The sequence below is a fragment of the Macaca thibetana genome, chromosome 9 (genome assembly GCF_024542745.1).
Source record: "Macaca thibetana thibetana isolate TM-01 chromosome 9, ASM2454274v1, whole genome shotgun sequence".
Classification (NCBI taxonomy): Eukaryota; Metazoa; Chordata; class Mammalia; order Primates; family Cercopithecidae; genus Macaca; species Macaca thibetana.
In genome coordinates, this window is record NC_065586.1 from 22,081,275 (window position 1) to 22,096,963 (window position 15,689).

The 15,689-nt window shown below is 38.0% G+C and overlaps 1 protein-coding gene and 1 non-coding gene across 6 annotated transcripts in view; one reads left to right on the top strand and one right to left on the bottom strand.

Annotated features, from left to right (window-relative positions):
- COMMD3 (COMM domain containing 3) overlaps positions 1-15,689 on the top strand; it is a 459,390-nt gene that overhangs the window by 366,541 nt on the left and 77,160 nt on the right. The window contains exon 1 of one of the 5 annotated variants that reach the window (XM_050804080.1): positions 7,464-7,467. The exons of the other annotated variants lie outside the window; for them this stretch is intronic. The gene's annotated coding sequence lies outside the window, so the exon portion shown is untranslated. Of the gene's footprint in view, positions 1-7,463; positions 7,468-15,689 lie in introns of those variants that run through there. 5 annotated transcript variants of the gene reach the window in all.
- TRNAN-GUU (transfer RNA asparagine (anticodon GUU)) lies at positions 2,133-2,206 on the bottom strand. Its single transcript has one exon. It is a non-coding gene; the product is annotated as a tRNA-Asn (tRNA).

Here is a 15,689-nt window from a genome sequence, read left to right on the forward strand (position 1 = left end):
CCCATGCTGGAGTGCAATGAAGTGATCACCATGCTGGGTTAATGTTTTATTTTGTGCAGACATGGAATCTCATTCTGTTGCCCAGTCTGGTCTCTAACTCCTGGGCTCAAGTAATCCTCCTGCCTTGGCCTCAAAAAAGTACTGAGACTACGGGTGTCAGCCACCCACACTGGGGCCTACCTATCTTACCTGCCTGCAAGAGCCAAGGAAATGGCCTAAGCACTTGTCCACATAATAACAGCAACTGCTTCTGCTTACATTAGAGGGGAGTTTTGCACTCAGCGGGGCACCTCCATTCCCATTTAATTCTCCTTCATTTTCTGGTCTCTAAATCATATTAATACCCAAAATAGGATGAAATAGAATGTACTTAGAAATTGAAGATTGAATTTTAAACTGCCACCTAGGCCCCTAGTCAAGTACAAATTCTGGTACTATCTCACAAAAGTGTCCCGAAACAGGGGTCTCCGTGGATGTCCCAATTCCCAAACATCAGCTTGGAGTCAAAGAATCCTTAGTTTCTAGACTCCATGGCCTGAATCTATCTCCTTCCAGATTTTGCCTGTCTCTCTCTCTCATCTTGCCTTCTGTACCTAAATGCTAACAAACTGTTTCCCTAAGACACATTCCCCAGGAAGACTTCATGTTCACACACAGCCTTCATTTGAATAAAATTGACCAGCCCAATGAATGCATAATTTAACAATACCCTTTAGCACGCCATAAATGTTGTGTTGGTTTTTATTTTACTCCCTTTACGAGATTTGGAGCAAAATATTAACGAAACTTCATAAAAACCAATTCAAGTATCATTTTGGTTTTAAATTAACTAATTAGGTAGCTGTATTTTAGAGGAAGGAACTTCCAAGCAGGCAGTACAGCAGGGAGGAGCTTGGGCATGGGCCTGACTACCCAGGTTCCAAACTCACTGTGACTTCAAGCAAATTACTCAGCTGATTACTCAGTCGCACTGTGCCTCAGTTGCCTCATCTGTACAATGGCAGTAATAGGACCTGGAAGGCTTGTGAAGATTATATACCTTTCTCCATGAAAGCGCTCAATAAAATTAGCCTTTATTAATATGTCAACTGAGCTGAAATATAACGAAGAATATAAAACAATATATCCACAGGAATCATTTGTACTAGTTCTTACACTTTTCTTCAGAATTCTCTTTCAACTTTCTGTAGTCCAAACCAAGACAATAATTGTTATGATGAAACTAGGATTATTTCTCAAAGTAATAAAATAAAAGGAAACTATTTTGAGAGGGCTTTGCATTTGGGGAAATAAAAGTAGGGGACGTTGAAAGTAGAAAGTTGAAGCGAATTATGTAGCAGCTTCACTTTTAATCTTTTTTTTTTAGGTTTAACAATCAAACCTTTTTTTTAGGTTTAACAATCATACTATTTTAAAAGAGGTTTTTCTCCTTTTCTGCATCGATGGGAAGTGTTGCAGGCTTATTCCATTCTCTAATAAATTCAAGCGTTTTAGTAGAAAAAGTGAATATAATATATGTTCTTACAATATTGTCCACACGAAAGATTTACTGCAACAAAAATTATTTCTGTAGGCATTAACACCAGGAACAATTAATGTTTAAGTCGCAGACGAAGATGTTTACGCTGACAGGGAACAGACAAAAGGGCGGCCATGCTTCAACAAAATGTGAGAGTTTTCAGTTTGCAGCTCGAACTTGACACTGTTGAAATGCATGCATTGCGGTGGCCCCGTGACATTTCAGGCGTCCCGAAGCCCAGCAAGACCAGCCCGGGCCGCGTTCCCTGTGTACGCTCGGGCCTCCGGGAACGCGCACAACTGGAGAGGCGGTCGCGCGCGGCAAACGGGCCCGCGCGGCCTCTGCGCGTCCCCGCTCCGGGACCCTGGCGAGGCCTAGATCCCTGCGACGACCCCGAGGAAGGGCTGGCCGCGCTCACCTGCAGCCGGGGGAGGACAGCGGGGTAGAGGAGGTAGCTCAGGACGGGGCGAAACCGAAGGGCTCGCCGGCTGGCCGCGCAGTGTAAGGGTCGGTGGTTTCTCCGCTTGGTCCCTGGAAATCCACCCCAGCTTAGCCCGAGGCCTGAACTCCATTTCTACAAAACTACCCGCGACCACCTCGTAAAACGAGGGCGCGTCCCTGGGTGGGCTCGAACCACCAACCTTTCGGTTAACAGCCGAACGCGCTAACCGATTGCGCCACAGAGACTCCCATGTTGCGTGCCTCTTCTGCCACAGCCTTTATGAAGAATAATAAAGGCAGTGTGCGGCTGTTCTTTTCTGCTTTCTGATTGGTACAATCAGAACCAAAATGTTTCATTTCATGTTTCCAACCCTCTTAATTCTATTTTCCACCTTTTAAGCATATCGAAAAATTATACAACAAAATCAAACAGCACTGCAGATTGCAAAATGTGTTAAAATACTGTTGCTTCCCCTCGCCAATTCCCATTTGGAACGTTGTATTTCAGGAAAATAATTATTTCTTAACAGTTTTCTTTTATGAGGAAATCAAAGCTTTCATCTTGTGAGCTGAGAAACTTTCCCTTTGTTTCAAACAATTTGTCCAGTGCTTCGCTCGCTAATCTCTCGTGATTTACTTGTGTAGTACTCCCAAGGTCATCTGAAATGTATTTATTTGCCTGCTTTATTTTTATTTTCAGGTATTATTAAAGGCATAAATGAAATCCCTATTTGTTTGGTACTAAATACAGTACAATGATTTCACACTAACATTTTGTTACTGGAAAGAAACATCAGGGGAAAAAAGGTACAGGAACATTCCTTAGTTCCAGTGCGTTGTAGTTTATTGCTAACTCTGCCCTCCTCCCTGGAATTAGCTTACACACCCACATCGAAGACATACCACTTAAAACACACATCTCGAAGGATAATTAAAACCCGATTTGAGGAAAGAGAAGTTAAAGAAGAAAAAGGAATGATCTATAACTAACTCCTGAAAATTTTTAGCACAGAAACACTGCAGGCAAACATGTTCCATTCCTATAAATACTTAAACGAAAATCGTTCCCTTTGTGTGAATGTTTCCTGGTGCCTTTTAACGTACTCTTCTAAGTTCCGAACGCTCTTTTTCTCCCTTTTTCTCTCCTCAAATAATTGCGAGTTTCCACTTGAGAACGTGATGTTTAAATTTTTAACAGTCAGTAAACTGCTCTGTACAGAATCCCTCCAAGAACAATCGCTATCATGATTTATAGACGTTGTAAGCGACGCGTCTTAGTCCAATCAGCATTTTGAGTTCCCGTTGCGTGATAAGACAACTTAAATTGGCTTTGGAACCAATTAGAAGCCGAGTTCTCTGAAAGCGTTGAGATGTTAAACAGCTGTGAATTCACGCCAAGCTGCACCACGCCACTTTCAACAAACTTTTGGAAGTGCACTTGAAATTTTTGAATTTGAAAAAACAATCTAGGAAATGCTTCTACAGAGCGTATGAGAAGTCTCATTTCATTAGACGATGCTGCTTTCTACTTGGTAATATTTTATGTACCTGCTAAAACTATCAGGTACTGGCTTTTCTTCTCCCAACACCAAACTGAGTGTCCTTTCCTCTATTGTTTTTGTGACTATCCAGTTAGAACAGACTGCAACTGGTGTACCTCACTGCCCTTTCATTCAATGTTTATTCTTCTGTTTAAAGTAGTATTAGGAACGGTTCTACTCATGTAAATCTCTTCAGCTCCAATATCTTTTCCTCACTTCAGTCATCATACTAGCATTTGACTTCTAAAAAGAGAGATAATGAGAGACAGGTGATAAGGAAAACGAACTCAGAAAGGAATATTAACTCATTCTAGGCTAAAAAATTGTCTATATAAGTACCACTATTGGTTTTAAAACTGTCTTCAAGCTTGCTTGTGTAGTTTTTAACATTTTACATAAAATGGCTGTTTCCACGGTTACTTAGCTCTGCCTTTTTTTCCCTCTCCACTTGAAACTGCTTCAAAGGAGCATATAAATATTTAAAATATTGAATGGACTCTGAACATTTTATTCCAATGGTATATATCAAACACAGCTTTTATGCAGAATGACCACTAACAAAAATAAGGGAGAAGAATACAGTGTCATCTAAATCTTTGTGATTATCTCATCTGAGGCCATAATATTTATGTTCAGTTTTTAAAGCCAAACTAAGCCCACTGGATTAATTTTAGAAACATACATTATCTTTTCTTAATTTTAAGATAACCCAAGATAAATGAGTCCTATAGCTTCATTAGCACTTGGGTCTTTATAATTGCTAAAAGTAAAATGGACTGGGCATTTTGTCCCCTTTTTTGTATATTATACACAACTGAATTGCAAATTTACTTTTCCCAAGAATATGCTCTATCAATGGGGCTCATCTGTGCAGATTAATGGGCATATATATTTTATTTTCTTCCCGGAGAGGAAGAGAGAAAAGCAAGAACATCTGTGCAAATAGGATTCACCTGTCTTAACAGGCAAGCCACAATGGACCACACTGATCTATAGACCTTCCAGATATCATGAATCCAAGGCTTTCAGATAATATTCTTCCAGCTTCATCCCAACAGCATAGGCAACTCACAGGATTGCCATTAGCATGATTGTGCATGACCTGAATTCTTCTTCGTTTCTGTATTTCAGAAGTATGGTGACAGAATTGTTAAAAACAAAAAATCCAGTTAGAATTTTTTTTTTTTTAATAGCCAGGTACAGTGGTTCACGCCTGTAATCCCAGCACTTTGGGAGGCTGAGGCTGGAGGATCACCCGAGGTCTGGAGTTCGAGACCAGCCTGGACAACATGGTGAAGCTCCGTCTCTACTAAAAATACAAAATTAGCCAGTCGTGGTGACAGGCGCCTGCAATCCCAGCTACTCGAGAGGCTGAGGCAGGAGAATCGCTTGAACCCAGAAAGTAGGGGTTGCAGTGAGCCAAGATCGCACCATTGCACTCCAGTCTGGGCGACAAGAGCAAAACTCCATCTCAAAAAAAAGAAAAAAAAAAGTTTGGAATTTTTTTTTTTAAATCAAGTGAGTTACAGAAGTCACCCCAATAAATGGAAGATGGTGGCACCAAGAAATAAGTTAAAAGACAACACTACACAGATGTTACTAAGAGCAAGAGGAGAACTATGAAATTAATTCTCAAAACAAATGCAAGTCATATTTTACAACTGATTTATAAGTAAAAGTAAATCGAACCCTTCCAACCAGCCTCAAGCTTAAAACGTTTTCTACTCACCAAAAGTATTCTTCTCATACAAAACTGGAGGACTAAGGTCAGTTATGTTTAACAAGCCAAAAGCAGCATCACAGAAACTAGCATTCAACTGGGCATGGTAGCTCACAACTGTAATTCCAGCACTTTGAGAGGCTGAGGCGGGAGGATAGCTTGAGATCAGGACTTGAAGACCAGCTGGGGCAACATAGGAAGACCCCATCTTTAGAAAAAATCCAAAAATTAGCTGGGTGTGGTGGTGCGTACCTGTAGTCCTAGCTACCTGAGAGGCCGAGGCAGGAGGATCACTTGAGGCCAGGGAAGTTGAGGTTGCAGCTGCAGTCAGCTGTGATTATGCCACTGCACTCCAGCCTGGGTGACAGACAGAGCAATACTTTATCTCAAAAAAAAAAAAAAAAAAAAAAAAAGGCAATCAGTATTAAGGTATATTAGCATATTTCTTTTTTATTATTTTTTAAAGTTGTATCACTTAGTTGGAAAATCTTGTGAAATTATTCAGATAATTATCTCTTAAATGGGGCAAAATAATGCACCAATATTCTGCCTGGTGGGTTCTAACGAAAATTTAATTTTTTTTTTGTTTTTTTCCTTCATGAACCTCTCTTTTGTATATGGAAATACTTTCAAACCATTTTTATAGCTTTAATAATGCAGAGCTAAAATTTTAATTCACTGCAGATCTCTTAGTAGAAAAGTGTTATTTGAAAACAGTATCAATGATTTCATCTGGGTCCAGACCAATAGAATCTTGGATCTAGCTAGAAATGGTTGAGGGGTGGAGGGGTGAGAAGGAGAAGAACTTTAACTTTCTTCGGTATACTGGGGAAACTTCTGCTGAAAGACCTTATGGTTATCTCAATAAACTAGCTAAGTTGTATCACATTTTCCATCTCCTGACTGCAGTGCTATTAGCAAGGGAGCCATGGTCTTCAATTTTCCATGATGTGTTTACAGAAGCAACTTGAGGCAACAGTTCTTTGCTATTCAATCTATACAGTAAAAATGCTGATAAATTGGCAGTCTCGCCTATCTTTCTGAACTCATCTATTAAAAATCAACATTAAAAATTTTAGAATAGATACAAATATCCTCTTGCCATTTGCTTCAAAATAATAAAGTAAGTAGGTGCCCAAGGAAGACTTGACTCCTCAGCTGTGACTGCCAGGGACTGTGGGTAGGGAATAGGCTGGTCAAACAATCCACTGAGGAACTCAGACACAGGGGAGAAGAAAACAGTATGGAATGAATTCAACAAGGTAGGCAGACGGAGGAGGAAGAGTACTAAATATTGCATGATTCAGGGTAAGTGCTCCTTTATCTCCTCCTCTATAAAATTAATAATATTTGCCCTACCTAATTAATAGGCCTATTAGAAAATAACATGTGGATTTATGTTTTTTCACCTCTAAAATGTTAGACAACTATGCCATTTAAAATTTTTAAACTCAGGCCAGACATGGTGACTCACACTTATAATCCAGGGTTTTGGGAAGCCAAGGTGGGAAGATTGCTTGAGGCCAGGGGTTCAAGACCAACCTGGACAACACAGCAAGACCCTGTCTGTACTAAATAATAATAATAATAATAATAATAAAATTAGCTTGGTTTGGTGGCATGTGCCTGTAGTCTTAGCTACTTGGGAGGCTGAGGCAAAATGTTGGCTTGAGCCCAGAAGTTTGAGGTTACAGTGAGCTATGACCATACCACTGCACTCCAGCCTGGGCAACAGAAAAAGCCCCTGTCTCTAAAACAAAGTTAAAGATGAATAGTTCTGTTTAAAATAAATGAAAGAAAAAAAATCCTACTTCAATCACAAGGTACAATTTTGATTAAAGTAAAGAATCTAAGCCTCTTGCATTAACGTAAAGATGAGTTATTCAGGAAAAGTCACCAGGCAGCATCACACACTTCCTAGTGGTCTCCAGGTGTTCCCGGCAGTGGCATAGAGGGCATGACATAAGGATGAAACCATCCTGGACAACATGGTGAAACCCCTTCTTTACCAAAAATGCAAAAAGTTAGCCGGGTGTGGTGGTGCATGCTTGTAGTCCCAGCTACGCCGGAGGCCGAGGTGGGAGGATCCCTTGAGCCCAGGGAGATGGGGGTTGCAGTGAGACAAGATTGTGCCACTGCACTCCAGCCTAGGTGACAGAGCGAGACCTCATCTCAGAGAAAAAAAAAAAAAGATGAAAACACTGTTCTCCGCTTCCACAATTCCAGTAAAATTTCAGGTATGGGGGGTATAGACCAAATGCCCCAGAAATGGCTCCCTCCTCGCTACCTTGAATTAAAGGCAACTAACTCATGAAGACAGTTGTTCTAGTAAAATGTTGGTACTCAGCGTACTGTTCATTCAACAAATAGTTGTTGCATCATTATAATTCTGAAAACACAGAAACATTATCTTTGGGATTTATAGATATAGGTGCTGATCTAGATTTTAAGCAAACTTGATATAAAACCCATATTTGAAAAAAAAATTTTTGTAGAATTATGGAATGATTCACCTTAGAATAGTGTAAATAGCAAGTGCCCTGTGTATTTACAGTATGATTCCACCAAAAGGATGATTTTAAAATATGAAATCACAGGAATCAAGTACTCGCCCAGTGCCCGGAATTTATGGGGTATAGAAAAAGTTCGTTTATTTTCCCTGTGGCTCTTTCAGGTCATGATTACTCATCTAGCAGCCCAAGTTTCCTCTTCTTTTATTTCTTATCTGTGGTCAGTCGCATGGATTCGACCTTTGCAATGTCTCTCAACTTTAACTTTGTCCTCTCTTTCTCACCCCCATTCACACCACTCAATATTAATCCAATACATTCCATGTACCTGTTTTCCTGCCATAACCTAAATTCCAACAAATGTGTACCAAAAATACTACAGCATGATAGATAGCATGTATAATGCACATTTACTGTTAGACCCTGTGCTAAATACGACACAGGCATCATTTTTCTCCCATCTACTCTGTAAGACAGGCACTATGTTATGTCTGTTTTATGGATAAGGAAACGACAGCTTACAATGGTTTACATTTTAACTTTAAATTAGTTTAAACTTCAAATAAGTAGCCCAAGGTACCACCTGCTCTGTCTTGCTTTTTTGTTCATCCTGCTACTTGGAACACCTGCCCATCTATCTCACCTACTAAAATCTTATTCCTCCTTCAACTTTATCCTCATCCTCTATGAAACCTTTCCTGCTCTCACCATCTAGATGTAATCTTTCGTTCTTGTAAACCCTCTCCCACTTTTTACTTCTCCAAATCTCACATTATAACCATTTCTGTGCTTAATTTCCCCTTCTAATTTGTGTACTCCTTGAGGTTAGAAACATTTTCCATCTTTAAATTTACTGTAGCATTTGACTTAGTCAATCATAAATATGTTGGATAATTGAAAATTGATAAGTGAAAATAAAAGAACTATATTAAATATTTTTTATGAAAAACCATTGCAGTCAGCCAGGCATGGTGGCTCATGCCTGTAATCCCAGCACTTTGGGAGCCAAGGCGGGCTGATCACCTGAGGTCAGGAGTTTGAGAACAGCCTGGCCAACATGGCGAAACCCCGTCTCTACTAAAAATACAAAAATTAGCCAGGTATAGTAGGGCATGCCTGGAACCCCAGCTACTCAGGAGGTTGAGGCAGGAGAATCACTTGAACCTGGGAGGCGGAGGTTGCAGTGAGCTAAGATCGTGCCACTGCACTCCAGCCTCGGCAACAAACCAAGACTCCGTCTCAAAAAAAAAAAAAAAAAAAAGAAAAGAAAAGAAAACAGTTTACAGGTTCCTAATATGAAGCAGATCAAAAAATTAGCACAAGAGTTTATCAAGGAAAACTTCAAGAATCCCAAGTTGGCCAAAGAAAAGACTAATAAAAATCCAAATCAGTTATTTGTAAAAACAAAAACAAAAACAAAAACTTTAACAAACACTTTATACAACACTTTATGTTAGACACTGTTGAAAGTCATTTTCAAATATTTACTCATTTAAATTTCATAACAACCTTATGAGGTAGGTTTCAGTATTATTACCCCTCTTTTACAGGTAAGGAAATTTAGAAGTTAAAGTAACTTACTCATGATCACACAGCTAGTGACAGAGCAAGGAATCAAACCCAGGCATCCTTCTCTAGACTTCTCTCTAAACCACGGGCCCATACTGTTTCTATTTTTTTTTAATTACAGAATAACTCTCATGTACTGTATAGTTAAATATTTTTAAACAATTTTGAAACTTTAAAAATCTTCCATTCATTTCAAATGTGTTAATTTTGACAAAATTTCAGGCTTAAAAGTTGTAAGACTAGTACAAAGAATTCAACCAAATTCCCTAAACGCTGTCTTTACTCTTTTGTCTTTCTTTCTCAATATGTACGATCTTTTTTTTCTGATCTGTTCTGATCTTTTTAGTGAACTGTTGGATTTGGTTAGCTAATATTTTGTTGAGGATTTCTGCATCTATGTTCTTCAGGGAGATTGGCTTGTAGTTTCCTTTATTTGTGTCTGTCCTTTTCTGGTTTTGGTGTCAGGTAATGTTGTTCTCACAAAATAAGTTTGGGAGAATTCCAACCTCTTCAATTTTTGGAACAGTTTGAAAAGATTGGTATTAGTTTCTGTTTCTTTTCTTTTTTTTTTTTTTTTAGCAGGAGTTTCACTCCGTCTCCCAGGCAGGAGTGCAACGGCATGATCTCGATTCATTGCAACCTCCGCCTCCCGGGTTCAAACGATTCTCCTGCCTCAGTCTCTCGAGTAGCTGGGATTAAAGGCACCCATCACCATGCCCAGCTAAGTTTTTGTATTTTTAGTAGAGACACGGTTTCACCATGTTGGTCAGGCTGGTCTCGAACTCCTGATCTCAAGTGATCCGCCGGCCTCAGCCTCCCAAAGTTCTGGGATTACAGGCGTGAGCCACCATACCCGGCATGGTATTAGTTTCTTAAGTATTTGGTAGAATTCAGCAGTGAAGGCATCAGGTCCTGGGCTCTGAGGGAGACTTTTTGATAAGAGACTTTTTATTACTGATTCAATCTTGTTACTTGCTGGTCTAATAACGAGACCAACGTGCTATTGGATCTTCATGGTTCAATCTTGGTAGATTCAATGATTCAATCATTATTCTTCAAATGTATTCAGGAAGAAATAGAAATGTTTAGATCTATTGGTCCATTCAGATTTTCTGTTTCTTCATGATTCAATCTTGATAGGTTGTATGTGTCCAGGAATTTATCCATTTCTTTTAGATTTTCCCATTTTTGCTTTATAGTTGTTTATAAGTCTCATGATCCTTTTGTATTTCTGTGGTATCAGTTGTAATATCTCCTTTTTCATCTCTGATTTTATTTATTTGAGTCTCCTCTTTTTTTTCCTAGTCTAGATAAAGGTTTGTTGATTTTGTTTATCTTTTCAAAAAAGCAACTTTATTTCAATGATCCTTTGTATTGTGTTTTTTAATCTCTATCTTGTTTATTTCTGATCTAATCTTTGTTACCTTTTTCCTTCTACTAATTTTATGTTTAGTTTGTTCTTGTTTTTCTAATTCCCTGAAATGCAAGGTTAGATTGTTTGTTTGAGATCTTTCAGTTTTTTTGATGAAGGTGTTTATATTATAAATACATTCAGAACTGCTTTTGCTGTTTTCTATAGGCTCTGGTATATTGTGATTCCATTTTCATTTGTCTCAAAAAGTTTTTTAATTTCCTTTTTAACTTCTTCGTTGACTCATTGGTTATTCAGGAGCACGTTCATTTTCATGTATTTGTAGAGTTTTCAAACTTCTTCCTGTTTTTGACTTCTAGTTTTATTTCATTGTAGCCAGAAAAGATACTTGATATAATTTCAATTCTTAGAAATTTGTTCAGATTTGTTTTATGGACAAACATATGAACTATCCTGGAGAAAGCTCCATGTATTGATAAGAAGAATGTGTAATCTGTAGCTGTCGGATGACATGTTCTACAAATGTCTGTTAGGTTCATTTTGTCTTTGGTGCAGTTTAAGCCTGATGTTTCTTTGTTGATTGTTTTTGTCTGATAATGTGTCCATCACTGAAAGTTGGGTGTTGAAATCCCCTATTATTACTGTATTGCAATCTATCTCTCCCTTTAAGTCTCATAGTATTTGCTTTATATATTTGGGTGCTTTTTTCATGATCTGTTTGAGAGTAAATTGCAGACATGATATCCTCTGAATACTTCAGTGTGTTTTCTAAATTAATGTATTATTTTACATAACCACAGTACAATTATCGAAGTAAGGATCTTTTTTTTTTTTTTTTTTTTTTTTTTTGAGACAAAGTCTTGCTTTGTTGCCCAAGCTGGAGTGCAATGGCATGATCTTGGCTCACTGCAAACTCCGCCTCCTGGGTTCAAGTGATTCTTCTGTCTCATCCTCCCAAGTAGCTGGGATTCCAGGTGTGCACCACCATGCCTACCTAATGTTTTTGTATTTTTAGTAGAGATGGGGTTGGTCTTGAACTCCTGACCTCAAGTGATCCACCTGCCTCAGCCTCCCAAAGTGCTGGGATTATAGGTGTGAGCCACCGTGCCTGGCCTAAAGTTAGGATCTTGACATGGATACACTATTAGAATGAGGTCCCAGTCCCAACTATAGACCTTCAGATTTCACTAGTTGTTCCCATGAGTTCCTTTGTTAAAAAAATAAAAATAAAAAAAATCCGGGACCATGATTTGCATTTAGTTGTCATGTCCTTCGGTCTTCTTTAATCTATAACAATTCCTGGGTATCTCTTTCTCTCTGTATCTCTCTTATTTATTATCATGATGTTGACATTTCTGAGGAGCACAGGCCAGTAGAATGCCTATAGAATGTCCCTAAACGTCAGGTTGTCTGGTGTTCTCTCATGATTAAATTCAGGTTAGGCACTTTTGCTACCTCTATTGAACACATTTAGCAAACTGGATACTGCAACGTCAACCTGAAACAATGGCAAAATGAAAAAGGAGGCTACAACAACCACAAAGAGGTGTGTGATGCTGATCATGAGTTTGACAGAAGCAGAACTTCTCAGTACTACTCAACTTCACACAGTAAGAATAGTCCCAATTATTGAAATAGTAATATTCTTGAAATAATATTAAATGTTTTATTTTAAAATTCCCTAACTGTATCTCTTTCTCTCTCTCTCATATTCCAGGTACATATTCACCAGATATTTCTAATCTGCTGTTTCATCTCCTGAGAAATACCCATCAGAAAGGAGAACAACTATTGTATAAAATTGGTTCTTATTCTTTGGTGAGAAGGAGCCCTCAGTGAACGGTCATTGAGTTTTGTGGTTTGAAAACCAACTACTTTTACATTTGGTTATGAAAACCCAGGTTTTTCATACCTGTTTACCTCTTGGTAAGCTGATAAACCTGTATTTCTGAATATGCAAAACTGAGACTCACAGGAAGCCACTGGGGTATTTCAACCTTTAGCCAAGTGTTCCTTCTCTTATCCTGGGTTGCCTCTCACAAAACAGTTCCTAAGCATGACCAATAAGACATAGGAAACAGAAAATTTTCATAAGTTTAGCACTGTCTAAATAATCACAAAGATCAAAAATCCTTTCAGAGTTGACAGAGGGTATAATTCAGCAAGTGACTTCAATAGAAACATTGTGCCACAGGCTTCCCTTTGGCAAAACCAGAAAAGAGTTTGTGACTGTTTACTTAGAGAAAAAATATTTTTTTATGAGCTAAAGAATCAAATACAACTGTCTATGGCATTTCCAAGAGAACCACTTTTCCCCTTCATGAGAGCTTCATCATGCTACCATATCTCCTTATCTAGATAATATTTTTAAAACATTTGTAAAATTAAGAGTGTCAGTAACCAAAACACAAAGACAATAAATTGAATTACGAGATGCCATGGCCCTAGAGTCAAGAGATTTTTCATTATGGGAATCCTTGCATTTAAAGTAGAGGAATTTTAAATCCTTTGTCTAAGTCTACAAGATATAACAAATACATATTTTTTCTAAAATTAATAATTTGAAGGCTTTTGCATGAAATTGAAGACTAACTTTTAAATTAGACTAGTATTATGCATTCTAATAATTGAATGCTTCAATTCATAATTGACTTTTTAAGCTGTTTCATAGAATACAGTGAAAAAGAGATTGCCAAAGTCCACATCATCAACATAAGTAGAATTCTATAAAAGAGCCCTGCAGGTGAGTATTTAAATTTAGGTTTATGCATACAATTTAGTTATTTTAGATGGGGTTGAGGCAGAGACTTTTTTTTTCCAAAGAGATGTGAAAGAAAACCCAGAACTGAATTGCCCACAAGTCTTTTGAGTTATGAAGTAATTTGAGAATAGATATTTCTACTATGCAATTCACCTTTTCATTCTGGGATTATAGTTGTGGTACTAGAATAAGCATGAACATATTGTTCAATGGAATAGAATTGGGAGTCACTACATCTATGGCTAATCTAGTTCAACAAGGGCACTAAGACAATTCAAGAGGAAAAGAGGAGTCTTTTCAACAAATGGTGCTGGGACAACTACATGTCCACATGCAAAGAATGAAATTGGATCCCTAACTCACATCATATACAAAAATTAATTCAAAATGGATCAAAAACCCAAATGTAAAACTTAAAGCCATAAAACTCTTAGAAAAAATACAGACCTTAATTTTTGTGATCTTGGATTGAGTAATGTATTCTTTTAGATATGACACCAAAAACACAACCAACAAAAGAAAAAATAAATTGGACATGAACATCACCAAAATTAAAAACTTTTATGCTTCAAAATATACTAACAAGAAAATGAAAATACAAACCAACAGAATTGAAGAAAATATTTGCAAATCATATATCTGATATGGTTCTAACATCCAGAATACATACTCTTAAAATGCAACAATAAAAAGAAAAATAATCAATTTTTAAATGGGAAAAGGATTTGTAGACATTCCTCTAAGGAAGATATATAAATGGCAAATAAGCACATAAAAAAAAAAAGCTCAATATCATTAGTCACTAGGGAAATGTAAATCAAATCACAATGAGGTATCTCTTCATACCAATGAGGATGGCAATTATGAAAAAGATGGACAATAACTAGTGTTGGCCAGGACATGGATAAATTGGAACTCTTATACATTGCTGGTGGGAATACAGAGTGATGCAACCACTCAAAAAACCAATTGGTAGCTCCTCAAGATGTCAAACATTGAGTCATCATATGGCCACACAGAAAAGTTTCTGTAATGTCCATGCAGGACATACAGTACTGTCCATAGCAGCATAATTCATAATAACAAAAAAGTGGAAACAATGCAAATGTCCATCAATGGATGAATAAACAAAATTTGATAGATCCAATTAATGGAATATTATTTAGCCGTTAAAAGGAACGAAGTATTGACACACACTATAAGATGGATGAATCTTGAAAACATTATGCTAACTTTTTTTATGGTTAAACATTATGCTTAAGAGAAAGCAGCCAGACACAAAAGACCATATATTATATGATGCCACTAATATGAAATGTACAGTATAGTAAATACATAGAGATAGAAAGCAGTAGCCAGAAACTGGGGTAATGGGGAATGGGGAATTAGGGCATGAGGGTGTTTTTTAGGGTGATGAAAACATGCTGGAATTCATGATGATGGTTATATGAGTCTGTAAATATACTGACTTATACACTTTAAATGGATAAATTTTATGGTATGTGAATTACATCTTAATAACCATAAACACATTTTAAAAGAAAGCATTACTAGCATGGAAACAAAGACACAGAGAATTAGCTGAATTTCCCAAAGTTAACAGCAGAACCTGGATTCTGATTTGTAAATCCGTGTTTAATCCATTCTTCACTGTGATTAGCTGCACCTAACCCAATTTCCATAGTGAAACTCTCATCTGCTTTCCAGTTAATTACTGAGGTTTTAGGCCCAGCACAGTAGCTCATGACTGTCATCTCAGCACTTTGGGAGGCCAAGGCAGAAGGATCACTTGAGGCTAGAAGTTCAAGACCAGCCTGGGCAGCATAGCAGAACTCCATCTCTACAAAAAATTTAAAAATTAGATGGGCAGGCTGGGCATGGTGGCTCATGCCTATTATCCTAGCACTTTGGAAGGCCTACATGGGCAGACTGCTTGAGTCCAGGAGTTCAAGACTAGCCTGGGCAACATGGTGAAATCCCATCTCTACTAAAAAATACAAAAATTAGCCACCTATGGTGGTGTGTGCATGTAGCCTCAGCTATTCGAGGGGGCTGAGGTGAGAGGATCACTTGAGCCCGGGGGATCAAGGCTGCAGTGAGCCAAGATCACACCACTGCACTCCAGTCTGGGCAACAGTGGGAGACCCTATCTCAAAAAAAACAAAAAAACAAAAAAAAATTAGCTGGGTATAATGGACTGCACTTGTAGTCCCAGCTGCTCAGGAAGCTGAGGCAGGAGGATCCCTTGAGCCCAGG